Source organism: Heloderma suspectum, chromosome 9 (assembly GCF_057233095.1).
Source record: "Heloderma suspectum isolate Gila_16-S chromosome 9, 16-S_ref, whole genome shotgun sequence".
In the NCBI taxonomy this organism is placed as follows: Eukaryota; Metazoa; Chordata; class Lepidosauria; order Squamata; family Helodermatidae; genus Heloderma; species Heloderma suspectum.
In genome coordinates, this window is record NC_139466.1 from 4,608,521 (window position 1) to 4,622,780 (window position 14,260).

Sequence of the window (14,260 nt, forward strand, 5' to 3'; positions counted from 1 at the left end):
CTATGGTCCAACAGCTATGGCACAGGCAGAAATCAACAGGTGGCGACTTCCCCAGCAGGGAGATGCAGCCATGCAAACAGTTTTACCTACTGAATAACAGCTTCCAGACAGGCAGGCAAAGCCACAGAAGTCTTACAAGTCTCACAAACCAGCAATTCTACCCAGCACTGGGTGGTGGTGGGGTGCAAATCTTTGCAGATGTACTTTGTTTGGGAGTATTTAAATGCTTTTTTTTTTTTAAATGCTCATTTGTATTTTGTGCTTTACAGCACCTTTTAACAGCGCACTCCTACGTCTATTTACCCTTAAGGTTGCAATCTCAAAAACGCTTACTAGAGAGTAAGCTGCATTAAACACAGTGGGGCGTCAGAGTAATCATGCATAGGATTGTGCTGCAAATGGGTAATGCTGCCAAGGGGTTTTTCATCACACAGATGCCCTCTTTTCTACTACTTTCCCCTGCTGCAATGCATATATTTTTACCGAGTTATTGTTCAGAACTGTACATGCAAAAATTTAGTCAATAAAAATTAATCATCGAGGACTCTCGTGCCAGGCCTCCACCCAGATCCACGTGATACTATTAGGCTTCTGAATACAAATTGTTCTACTTGCTGCTTAGCACAATCCCTGGCCGTCTACAAGAAAGGGCGTGTTAAAGGGAAGAGGGGAGGAAATATCGCTGTAAACAGAGGGGCCTCATTTTTCCAAATGAAAGTCAGAGGCTATCTGGAAAAGCATAAGGAACACACTGTACGGAGGGGTCAGATTAATGCAAGGCCTGAGCAGAATAATATTCGCTGAATCGTTGCATGGAAAAACACAACTACTTCTGCCCCAAACAGATTGCGAACAGGAAGTAAAAAGAAATTAACCAGCCCTGGCCTTCTGCGTCAGGAACGAGTGCAGCAAAACCAGCATTTCCTGTCATTGCTTGCCTTTGTTCTACCGCAGCCCAGCACGGCTCAGCAGAGGCCGCTGCGTTTTCTGTGCGTGGTTTGTTTTTTTTAAATTACTTTTTAATAGTCCCCAATCTGCACCCAGCAAATTCTGGAGGAATTTGTCACCAGCTTTTCTCAGCGGTGTCAGACCTTGAACAAATAAAATCAGAGAGGCAGGAGAAAGCGACTGGGGGGGGGGGGAGGACGCAGAAAATGACTGGGGGTCATGCAGAATTCCTGCTTCTGGTACCATGTAACACTTTCCCAGGCCAAAGCCAGAAGCAAATGCTCACACTTCTCTGAGACATTCTGCAAGAGGGCTCCAGAGCTACCATTTTGCCCACAAGGCCCGGACTCCATTCTACACGCCTCTCAGGCACTCATCCCGTTTTGAGAAATTTTGCATTGCAACCTCTTGCTCATATTTTACAAAGTGATGCTTCCATGAAATCGGTTTTGGAGCGTCTTTCTCTCTCGCTTCACACCAGCTTGCCACAGATGTCAAGGAAGAAAAGATGTCCGACCCCCAACCTCACCCTTCTAACTCTGCCACCTTCTTGCTGCATAGAAGAGCTGTTGTTCAGAGGTTTGCACCCCCTCTTCAGAAGCCCTCGTTGGTGCCCAAATGTTTTGACCGTCTCCCAACCCCCCCCCACCGCAGTTTTTGGCAGAGAGCTGTGGGGGCGGGAGGCTGTTTTTGTTGTTTTTTTGCCACGCCAAGAACTGAACAATAAACGGCAGTCGGCAAAAGGCAGCCAAATCCGTCAGGAATGCTGCCAAAACTCCCAACTCTTTCTCCTTTTTTTTTTTTTTAAAAGGAGAGCGAGAGAAGGCCCTCCTTTAGGAAGGCTGCCAACCAGCCCTCGATCATGAGGCTGTTTTCAGAGCTGAACAGAGATCTTATTGACACAGCTTACGGCCTTCTGCAAGACACTGGACAACAGATCGGATTACACACACACACACTCACATTCGCCCTCATTTTAGGCACCGAAGAGCCTCTGGACACGAACCAGGAAGCCACCGTGAGCAAGAACCACGCGTAGTTAACGGAGGAGCACCGTTACGCCAAAAACGTCATGGGCACTTCCCTCTCCAAGTGACTCACATCAAGCGGCCAAGGATGTTTAAGGAAAGCAAGGAAAACTGAAGGAGCACTGCTGCAGAACAAGAGGCTAGTCAAGATGAGTAACAGATATGCAAACTCTACCAACGGAGCAGTGGCTTCTTTCCCACTGCAGCGTTTAAACTGGTCACCGATTCAGACCCATCACTTGCCATACCTTATTTGGCTGGCAGTTGGGAAGAAAATGTGGCAGAACAGCCTTCCCCATCCTGATGCCCCCCCAGATCTTGTGAACTGTAACTCCTATCAGCCCCAGCCACCATGGCCAATGCTCAGGAATGCTGGGAGTTGTAGTCCAAAACATCTGGAGGGTGCCAGGCTGGGGAAGACTGTTACAGAATAACAAAACACAAACACTTATATTGCCGATCAACGTAATGAGTGTTTCGAGGCAAGGCGCATCAGGAAGATAGCAAGAGCTGGAGGATCGCAGCAAATGGGCATATTTTTGCTATAATGTGCATATATGTGGGCGGAACCCATTTGCGGATCACTTTCACGGCAAAATGAACTTGTTAAGGGGCGGCCAAGGTGGGCTCTTTGGGAGAAACAAAGCCTTTATTCTCCAGTATTCCTGTCCTGAAATTGTCACCCTTTGCTATAATTTTTTTTTAGCCCTTCTGAACATCTGCAGCGATCAATTTAGGTTTTGCATACCAAAACGACATGAACTGCGGAATTCAGGGATGCAAAGATGAGACACAAAACACCTCACAACAAAAGGCGGCTCCAGACATGTGAATTACCAACATTAAAAAGTCTTTCATCCACAAGTTTCATTGCTCCACAGAAACCCAAAGGAGTGTGAGGTGAGCGCAATGAGGCTTTTGCACCAGGTACCCGCCTGCACCCTCATTTATTTTACCTATTAATCAATGACATTTTGTATCCAATCTTTCTGCCACACAGCTCGAGGCAGCACGCTGTATGGGTTATTCCATTTTCCCTGCAAAGATAGGCTAGGCTGAGAACATGAGGCTTGCCCGGCGATGAGCCCCCAAAACTAAATAGAACCTCCATGTACAAAAGCAGTGTACCTCTGAATCAAGGCTGCTGCCAGGGCAGGATTTGGGTGCACATGTCTAGGGCCCCACTTGGCAGAATGAACGGGAGGGCCCCCTACTCACACAGCAAGGCTAACTTGCCACATTTTGAATTAAGCTAAGTAATACATACTGTCAATTTAGGGTGGTAATCTCCCCAGGTCCTCTCTTAATTCTTTAACAAAGCTCTGTAAAGAACCAGACTACACTGAAGGTGTATTAGTAATAACAATGCAAATAATCTAGGGCTGCAGTGTTTAAGGCAATCTTTCCCAGCCTGATGCCGTCCAAACTTGTTGGAATACAACTCCCATCTTTCCCAGCCAGCACGGGCAACACCACTGGAGGGCAGCAGGTTTAAGAGATCAAACAACTAAAAAGGTGCCCCTGAGTAATCTGGCAGCATGTATTTAAATATATTTTTAATACAAGTATTTATAAAAACCACAGATGGCAAGCGCTGTCTGAAATGAGGCATTCCTCCCCTTTTTATTCTGCTGCAGCAGTGAAAATGTGTTTTTGGATGCAACCAAATTGAAGACTAGAATTCACTATTTAGCATCTTGCCTATTATATGCAGACCCAAGGGGGAAATCCTGTTACCAATTCTTTCTCTGATTTGGACAAAGCACCACAACCTATCAAGCTAGAAAGTTTAATGCATAATATCCCCTACCTGGTGGCACTGTTTGCCACAGTGGTCAAGAAACTATGTTTGTATGTTTCACATGTTCTGTTATTGACCAAACTGGCTTGATTAGCAATTAACACTAGTACTGATTTTTAATTTATGGCATTTTAATCCTGATTTCAGTCATGATATTTTATTGATATTGTTAAGAACATTAGAAGAGCCATGCTGAGGCCTCTCTAGTTCCCAGTGGCCAACCAAATGTCTATGGGAAGCCCACAAGCAGTACTTGAGTGGAACCGCACCCTCCTGGCCATATTCCCCAGCAACTGGTATACAGAGGCAGTAGGTAATACACAGACATCAGGACTAGCAGCCATGGATAGCCGCCTCCTCCTCCAGGAATTTGTCTAACCCCCTTTTAAAGCCATCAGATTGGTGGCCATCACTACATCTTGTGGCAGCAAATTCCACAGTCTGACTCTGCGCTGTGTGAAGAAGCCCTTCCTTTGATCTGTCCTGCATCTCTTCATGGGATGACCCCATTGGGTTCTAGTATTGCGGAAGAGGCTACATTTTCATCGCACCATGCATAATTTTGTACACCTGTTAATGTAAATTACAATGCTTGAGATGTTTATTTATTTAACATATGGTCTGAGATGTTGCCAAGACCTTTTAGCTATATGCATTAAAGCCATGCATCCCATTCCATCTTTTCCCTCACATAGGTGGGAATGCTCCATCTAAGTCAAACGCCTGTGCATATGAGTGAAAAATGAAGGAAGCAGGTTTCTTGCTTCCGAAATATCGTCTGTACCCATTTACAAATATAATGGATCGACTGATTTTCTTAAAATCAGCCCCATAATAACCTTCATGCTGTGCCTTGCTTGTGAGCATCCCAAAAGAATCCCGACAGTTAGTGTTTGATACAGAACTACAGAGCAAGATGAAGCTTTGGTCCAACCCAGAAGGCTCTTCTTGAGAGGCGCAAATTTTGTCATTCGTCGGATGATCTTTTCCTGCACGTGTATGAAAAAGTGCAGCCTTGCAGTCCTCTCTTGCACCCAACAGTCTTTAGGTCAGAAGGACTCTGACCTGCAGTGACACCCCCCCGCCCTTGACATTCCACCTAATTCGGACGCCATGGCGCACTGCTGCTGCCTGCTCAGTTGTAAGGTTGTGGCTGCCTGCCGGTCCCGTTGGCAGAGCCCAAACTGAAACTGCAGCACAATGACAACTCAAGGAGAGGGAGAGCTGAGTTTGTCTGCTTCAGCCCTCCTCAGCAAACGTCGTCAGGTGAGCTCTGCCCTCGGGAAGCTGCGTCGCTGGCCCTCCGTGGCGCTACAGTGAGGAGAAAATGAAACCAGTGCAATCTTGAGATCTGCAATTTCAGGGGCCGCATCGATCAGAAAGGCAGCTCACTGTAACTCCCACTTAATGCATGCGTTGTAAGTTCCTGTGAGGGACATCCAACTTTTGCTTTACTCATTTGCAAACATGCCCCCTGCAAATGTCACGCAGCCAGTCGGATGTGGCCTGTGTGACAATGTCACAAAGCCAAATTAGAATAAGGGCAATACCACCTGCCCTTGCTCTGTCGGGCAAACTTCTCTGCCCTGTTTCACAGAACCTAAATGCGAACATTTCCAAACCCAGGAAGGTTTGCATGCATTTCACAGGATGCCGGAATTCTTCGCAAAAAAAGTCACACACCCCAACACACGCTTATTCTAAACTCCAGGGAAGTACTTCCCATTGCTTCACAATGCTGCCACTTCAGCAGAAAAGCCTGCCTTTCCACCCTCTGCCTTTCCACATTTCGGGAGAAGAAAGCAGTGGCTAGCATCCCACAAAGTATTTATTACACTGAGCAAGGTAGAGGAAGGCCAGCCACTCTCCCTAACTTTTTCTGTTCAGGGTAACAACAAGAGCCATTGTTACGGCCCCATTTCCAGTGCTTCTCCTAGAATTTATCAGGGCTGCTGACTTGAAGCCACCTTGCATTGGTCCAAACCACTGGCCTCTGGCTGGCAACTTTTCTCCAAGGACTCTGGCACAAAGATGCCTTTCCAAGCTCTGCTACCACATATTCCGTAACTGGGGGATCCCAGGGACTGAACCTGGGACCTCACACATGCAAAGCAGGCACTCTGCCACGGATCCCCTCCTCCCGTGGCTGCTGCACTGCGCAGTTGTCATCCAACACCTGACAGCCTCTGGCCAAGTGTTAGCCCCACGTCCGCACTGGAACTCACAGCCACACACAGAACTGATGCTGCGCACAAGTGATGCACCAGCTTGTCCGCAGACTTGATTGCGTGGGCAGGAAAATTAAATGGTCAAGGAGCAGCCGGTCTGCATTTAGCAGGCTTCTGAATGGCTCCTTGGAAGCCTTGAAAAGCCTCCTGAGCACCTCCCCCTTCACCCCCCCCCCCGGTGTTAGGAACATAGGCAGCTGCTGCTTTATGTCGAGTCAGACGACTGGTCCAGCTGGCTCAGTATTGTCTACACCAGTCTTCTCCAATCCGGTGCCCTCCAGATGTGTTGGACTGCAACTCCCAGCAGGCCCCAGCCAACCATGCTGGCTCGGGCATGCTGGGAGTTCCAGTCCAACACATCTGGAGGGCAGCAAGTTGGGGGAAGTTGGTGTACCCTGTCTCCTCTGGCTGACAAGAGGCTCTTCAGGCAGGGATGTCTAAGAAATTAATTTCAGTTCATTTTTGATCAGAATCTACCCAGTTCACACTTTCTGGCCAAAACACAGACTCAGGCACAATCTGCGGTCGAAGTCCATACATTTCCGAGCTTGCAATTGTGATCCACAGACTGCCCCCAAATGCATTCGACAGCATGTGTACATTTGAAAAATGCACATAAAAATGCACAACTTTGAAACATGTGCTTTGATCAATGGGAGAAGAATGCATACATTTCAAAGATGCGCACAACTGATCAGTACATTTGGAAAAATACACATGGGTTTCCATGCGGAAAGAAAAAAAGAAAGCTCGCAATATGATATGGACTTGAGTCAGAACAAGCTTTGAAATGGAGTTCGGGGAACTTCAGCAAGGTCATGCTTTGCTGATTCGCACGTCCCTATCTCTGGAGTTTCACAGAGGAGACTTTCCCATCCCTACCTGGAGATGGCACGGACTGAAGCCGAGACATTATGCATGCTAAGCAGGGGCTCCACCACTGAGCTCGTGTTTAGTTTGCCTTCTCTGAGCCTGGTTGTGGCATTCGGCTCAGGAACAAATGAGAAAGCAGCTAAGGTGTCCGATTTACCGCTGAAAGGCAATGGGCAGCCCAAGCAGAGGTGGTTGCCTGGGGCACCGACATTCGAAAGATGCTACCCCACTCTGGAAAAACGCCAAGGTGTGTATTTGGGGGAGAGGGCGACACAGCAACCTCTCCCCTGGAACACGCGAGGCCACAGGTGAAGCTACTGAGGCAGGCCATCTAAGCCAGCCCTGTCTGTTCTGGCTAACAGCAGGTCTCAGGTCTTTCCTCTCATTTGCTACTGAATCCTTTAGCTGGAGATGCAGTGGGCTGAACCAGGAATCTTCTCCACGCAAAAGATGGGCTGCACCCTCGATCTATGGTCCGTCCCCCACTCCGCAAGTTTCCCTAAAGGCAGCCACTTCACCCTGCTCTGCTCATTTATGGAGCGTGGGGAGGAGGGGCGCCACTGGCAAAACCTTTGAGAAGGGAATACGATCACATATATTTGCCCGGCGCAACCAGTGCAACTTGAGTGGGCCCCAGGCAGCCCTCTCCCACTTCTTGGGGCAACTGGAGCGGGCATCGCCTGCCGTTCCTCGTGACAGCTGGCCCATGATCTTGTGAAAGTGCCCTCACTTGCCAGGAAGCTGTTCGTTTCGTTTGTTTTGCAAAACCATTTTTGAGAGCACAGTGACATGTGGCTTTTACCGTCTGGCCAGGAGACCCCTTCCCCAAGACGGCTTCACTGTATAAAAACTGCAAAGGGAAAAAGAACAGCCCCCTCTTCCACTTGGTCACAAGAACTAGCCCCATATGTTTACTGCCATTTCCCCTTCTGCCATCCAGAAAAAGGGGCGCTTCCGAGGCTGGCCCAAGAAGCGTTTCTGCTAAGGTGGACAGCAAGCGGTGCTCCTGCCCCGCAAGGCAAACGGCAGAGTGCCTAAGGTGGACAAAGGTCTAGCCTCGTAACTAGGAGGCTCACAGCCGTCCAGCGCAGAGCAGGAGAGCATCGGAGGGGATCTTTACCTTCGCACTCCTCCCACTCTGCACTTTGGCCAGACAAGCTTTTTCGCCTGTCTAGCTGGGGCTCTGCAGAGCAGGAACGAAGGAGGCCCGAGGATACATCGTAAGCCAGTGCAGCCGGCCGTGGGGTGGGGGAGCTTGGAGTCCTGGCTCTGACCTTGGATCCAGGACTCCGAACTATTCTATGGCCCCTCAGACTCTGTCTAGGGGCCACAAGATTGCTCCCAAAGCTACTTTGGCACCTGAGGCAAAAAAATAAAATAAAAATCCCACAGGCCCTTTCTCCCTCCCTGACATTAAAAAAAACCAAAAACACCCACACCAACAATAAGTTAAAGAACTAACCATTTGCTGCTATTTCATAACACTGAAAAATCAGCTGCTGGAGACACCTCCTTCACTCTGCCTAATGTCAGAGCTGGCCCTAGATACTTTCTTAACCCTTGTCGTGCTGTTAAGCAACAGGGGCTCAGGAAGGGAATATAATACAAGGTACTAGTTTGTCAATTTAAAGCCTAAATGGTCTATGCTGGGGGCGTCAGAAGATAAATCGGGATCTATTAGTAGACTGCTGGATCATTTTCAGCAGATCAGCAAGGATTTCGCTCCCAATTTCTTAATAATCGCAACCATTTATTTTAATTATCATCATCATTTATACACTGACTTGTTAAAAGCCATCAAGGTGGGGCACCAGAATTTAAAGCAATTAACATTAACAAAATAAAAACATGAAACACTCTAACATCAAACTTAACATGAAAACAACAAGATTTAAAAGGCTAAATTAAAAAGATGTGTCTTCCCGCCCTTTCTAAAAGCCAAGAGAACGAGGGCCAATTGCAGTTCTTGAAGGAGTGCATTCTAGGGTTTGGGAGCAACACAGGAGAAACCCCAAAAAAGGGTTTGTGAACAACCACACACAGTCCAGCCCAGTGTATCGTTCATGGGGTGCAGTTGGTAAATGGCTCCACCCCATCAGTCCCCATTTTGCGCCTGGTTCTGTTTGCTGGATCTCAAGGTTCAAGTAAACGAACCAAGTTCTCACAGGCCTGACGTCTGCTGACACCTCATCTTGGCCTTGGGCACCTGAAGGAGTGCTTCCTTCCATAAGAGCTTTCAGCCCCCTGCTTTCCTGTGCCTTGAGGTCAATCAGGAGAGGCTCTTTTGCAGGTCCTTCCATCCAAAATTTGGTGGGTGGGCACTGGAGGCAGGGTCATCTTCTCTGTAGCTCCTTCCCCATTGATTGTTGTTCTTGTTGTTGTTGTACCTTTTTTTCCCCTCCTGTGAGGAACCCAAGGCAGCTTACATGATCCTTCTCCTCCTCTCCATTTTATCCTCACAACAACCCTGTGAGGTAGGTTAGGCTGAGAGTCAGTCACTGGCCCAAAGCCACCCAGTGTGCTTCATGGCTCACTGAGCTGGTGTGGTGTAGTCCCCACTCTAGTCCCCACTCGGCCATGGAAGCTCACTGGGTGACTCTGGGCCAGTCACACACACTCAGCCCAACGTACCTCACAGGGTTGTTGTTGTGAGGATAAAATAGAGAGGAGGAGGATAATGTAAGCCACCTTGGGTTCCTCGCAAGAGGAAAAAAGGTGGGATATAAATGCAATAAATAAAATAAGTGGCAGAGTGGGAACTAGTACCAAGGTTGCCTGAGTCCCAGTCTCTAACCACTATACCACACTGTCTCTTTAAGTCTCATCCTGGCTAGCCCATGCAAGCTTTTAGATGGGGAGCCAATATTTGTTTTCAGACAGGCCTTCCATGGCTGGTCTGATCCTGATGATGTTTTTTGGAGCTGGCCCATGTCTTCTTTGCCTTGCCACCACGGCAGATTTGTTTGAAATGAACACTGTTGTAATGGCATTATGCTGGAGGGTGCGTGTGTGTAAAGTTTTGTAAACTGCCTTGCAAACCAAATTGGTTAAAAAAGCAGGTTTATAAAATATAAGTCAAGTGAGAAGGTAAGAAAGGATGGATATAGAAGTTCAGACACTGGAGGGTGGGAGGACAGGGGACTGCTACATCTCACAATAGAATAAAATGGGGGGGGGAATGACTCCCCACCCAAAAGCACACCCATTCTGTCCATTTCAAGATATTTCATTTCACCAGAAAAAACCCAACCCCAAAACAAGCAAGACTGCATCTCAGGCATCCCAACTGAACAAAAGACAACTAAACTCTTTACTTGGTTAAATCCATACTCCTAAAATCGTAGAACAGAGAACAACACAGGATCCCTTTTGCTGATTCACCTCTGGGGCCTGCTAGTCCAGAGCAGGTCACCCAACCACATCCTGCTGGGTATATTTGGGGCTGGGCCCAGCAGTGCGACACACTGCTGCTCCCCCTTGCCTCGCACAGCCTTTGCCTTTCGTGCCTGCCAGCTTCGGGCACCACAGAGACCGAGTGGGCTGTTGCCCAACGAAAGCTGAATTTAACGATGCCACCCAGGAAGTAACTACATGTTGCAGGGTGGAGCATACATGCACCCAAATCTTCTGTTTTCAGGGCATAACTCCCCAAGGTAAGGCATCCCAGACTAAGCAAAAGTGCCTCTGAACAGGCGCAGAGCATTCCCTCCCCACCCAGGGCGCTCACCCAACAGGGATGTCTATTTCCAGACAGACTCGCTTCTCCATTTCGAAAGTAAGCCCTGCTCAGTCGCGTTGGATGCGGGGCCTAATGAGGGCTCGCCTGGAGGAGTCGAGGACCACAAGGCGAGTCGAAGGGGTGTCTGTGTGTGCGGGGGGCGCCCCTCCCCAGCAAAGCAGGCGCCGCCCTAAAACGCCCAGGGGAGTCGGCCTGCTGGCTCCCCCGCTCCAGAGGCTTGCGCCGAAGGCACGCCTAGCGCCCCGCTTCTCCCCTTCCGCAATGATTCAGCAGCCGTGGCCAGGCGGCCAGCAGGCACAGCCGGCCTGGCGAGCGCCGTCAGCGCGGCCGGCGGGCGGGCGGGCGCCCTCTCCAAGGGCTGCAGCGCCGGGCGCACGCCCTCTCCAAGGCGCGCCCGGCGCGCCCGTCGGCCAAGGCGGCGGCCCGGCCGGCGGGGGCGGCCTGCCCGCTCCCGCGAACTCCGGCGCACGTGGAGACGGAGCGGGCGGGGGTGCGCGACGGAGCCCCGCCGCCAACTTCGGCGCGCTCAGCCCCTTTGTTTCCAGGCAGACTACAGTGCGGTGGCACGAGCGGGCAAATACGCATGTGTTTGCGGTTGTGGTTGGTGGGGCCTTTTGCTCCCCCCCCAGCTTTGCAAAAGCTCCTTTCAACGACAAGAAAATCACTTCCCCGCCGCCACGGCTCTCTCCCCGCGCCGCCGCCGAGGCTGCGTCGCTTCTGCAACAGCAGCGGCGCCGAGAAAGCGACACCTTGGCGAGCGAAGGCCAACCGCCCCCCCCCCCCGACCGAGCGCTCAAGAGTCCCTGCAAGGGACCGGCCTCCTCCGGATCGTTTTGTGTGTATATGAAGCTTGGTTGTTTGTCCGGAGACTTTCCGGGCGATCAAAACAAACATCTGGATCTATCTCCCCCCCCAAACACGGAAAGTTTATTGAATTTTCTTCCATCTAGCAGTTTAAAAAATTATCAGTTTAAAAGGCACGAATGAAGGTTTCCTAAGCTAACTTTAAAGCAAAAGGGCCTACGCAGAAGTTTTGGGCTGGGTGGAAATCACCGGGGAGGGGGGGGGATGAAGTCAAAGAAAAAAAAGTGGGGGAAATAATCATCAGCCGCAATTATTACAACCCCCCCAATAAACAATGTTGTTCATTGTTTTCAAGACGACAGTTATCCACCACTAGAAGAGTTCACAACGATGTAAATGTCAGTCAAAGCCACTGTTTTGGTTTGTTTTTAAGGGGAGGTTATACACGCCTTTCCTACCCTCCCAACCCTGGGGTTTCATAGTGGGAAGCAAGGACGTGTATTCCAAACAGAAGCAAAAATAAAAGATGTTAGCCAGGAGACCTCGTGAAACTTGCACACACACCCAGCCGCGTTGTGAAGCTGCTTTTTTCCCCCTTTTGCAAACCTCACAAACGCACTAAAGGTCTGGGGGAATTTTTTTTTTTTTAATCCTCCGTATTGCAAAGTGACGCGCATTTACGCACCCCGGCGCCGGCAGTCTTCTCCGCAGCTCTCTGGCTAAATAAACAACACCGATCTAGCAACCTGCCAAGGCTTAGAAACGAATAATAATGGAGGTCAAGCGAGGCGGGGGTGGGGAACCCAAGATCCCTCGGAACAAAATGTGTTCTTGGGAGAGAGGCCCAAAGGAGTCGCGTCTGGCTCCTTCGCAAACGCGGCGTACATTTTGCAAAAGGCAACCCAGACATCGAGCCGATTATTCCTCGCCGCCCAGCAGATTGGGGGGGGGGGGGGAGACAGCGCCGCTTACCTTATGCTTCTCCGCTGCTGCTAGCAAAAACCCGCGGCGAGGAAGGGGGCCAGCAACCCGCGGCAGCGGCCCATCGAGGCGTCGTCGGAGTGGAGAAGCGCGAAAGCCGCGGCGCGCAGCAGCTGCGGCGACGGGGGGGAGGCTTGGGGTGGCTTCCTTGGCTTTGCGCTCTTTCCTAGCATGGGTGTCTCATGCATACCGCCATTTTAAAAAGGAGGAGGGAAAAAAGAAGGGGAAAAAGGCAGGCAGGCAGGCAGGCGAGGGGGGGAAGGAGCGCCAGGCGCCTGGAAAAATCATGAGATCTAGCAGCAAATCAAAGCACGCCCCACGCACGGGAGGAGAACTTCCTGGCCGGGAGGGGCGGCGGCGGCGGCGGCTCGGGGAGGTGGGGTGACGATATGTCAAGCGGGGGCGAGGCGGGAAGAGGAGGCGAGGCGAGGCGCCGCTGCGCAAAGCAGAAACAGGCCCAAAGGCGAGAGGCTGCCCGGGCGCGTCGCCAAAAGCGCCGGTCGCGGGGCGAAGCGCGCCGGTCCGAAGCGCGCAGGCGGCGGCGGCGGCGGCGGCGGCGGCGCCTCTCGGGCCGGGCTGCCTCCCTCCCTCCCTCGGCCTGGCTGGAGATGGTACGATCCGCGCCGAGCGCGCCTCCTCGCCGGCTGGGGCTGGGCGGGCGGGGAGGCCGCGGCGCGGGCGAGCTGGCGCTGCCATAGCAACTCCGCTCCGAGCCTGCCCAGCCTCTGGCGGCGCGAAGGTGCCAATAGCCTCCCTCAGGTGAGTCCACCGCACCCCGCGCCGCGCCGCGCCGCTGAATGCGAGCAGAGGCACCGGGCGGGGGGGGGGGCGAGCAGAGGCGCCCCCAGCAGCGGCGCCTTGCGGGGAAGCCTCACAGGAGCAGCGCATCTTGCGCGCGCGCGCGCGCACAAAGGAGTCGGGCGGGCAGGAGTTTTGGGGCGGCTCAAGAAGGCGCCCCCCCGCCTGCCCCCGCAGCAGACCTTTTCCTCCACGTGTGTACCTCAAGACGAAGCGCAGCTGCTAGTCCCTGGTGAAGGAGGTTGGGGCGGGGGGGGCGTGTCTCAACGGCACAGTGAATTCCTCGCGGCTGCACGCCAAGGAGAAACGTGCCCCGGTCTGGCCGGCGCCCCACAGGCCTCGCCAGGACCGGAGAACGGGACGCGCGATGCGCAAGATGAGCCGCCGCCCAGGGAGTCGCGCGTGATCGCGCCGGAGGGGCCTCGCTGGAATGCAGCATCCGCTGGTGCCGCCGTGGGAAGGGCGGCGGGGCTCGGGCCACGTCCAAGCGGCGTCGCCGCAGTTCCTCTTGCATTTGTATCTTCTGCCATCTGCCACTTCGAATCTTAAAAACAAAAGCCTGCCTTGGTTAGAATTCCGGAGGGGAGTCCTGTGTTGTACATTTGCAGCAAATCCAACGACGGCCTGTGGAACCTTGAGGTCGAAACACATTTACCACAGCATCGGTTTCCACGGACTGGGACTGCTTCCTCAGAGGCATCAAGGGTTATCTTCAGTTGGCAGATCAAATACACCGACAGGTACATTTAGGAAAAACAAACGCAGGATGTAAAAGGTGAGGACTGAAGGCAATAAAATGCAGAGTAGTGGTAGGACTACTCTCTTGCTATGCAAGATCCAAATATAGACAAGGTAAGACCAGAATAGCTTATTCCAAACAGTAGTCGCTCGTGATAATACTATCTTAATGCACTAATGTAATGCTTAAAAAGGGACAATCGCTATCACTTTCTTTCAAGAGAAAGACACCCCCAGTCTCAGTTGAGTCCAAATTCAAGAGAATCAAATTTGCCACTCGATTCTAGTCCAGCAGTTTCAAGCTAGAAAATGTGAGCATATT

The 14,260-nt window shown here is 51.3% G+C and overlaps 1 protein-coding gene across 3 annotated transcripts in view; it reads right to left on the reverse strand.

Moving 5' to 3' along the window:
* The window catches only part of MBNL3 (muscleblind like splicing regulator 3), a 132,755-nt gene extending 118,821 nt beyond the window's left edge, over positions 1-13,934 (reverse strand). For all 3 annotated transcript variants that reach the window (XM_084813578.1, XM_084813579.1, XM_084813580.1), the window contains exon 1: positions 12,394-13,934. The gene's annotated coding sequence lies outside the window, so the exon portion shown is untranslated. The remainder of the gene's footprint in view (positions 1-12,393) is intronic.
* Between the last annotated feature and the right edge of the window lie 326 nt (positions 13,935-14,260).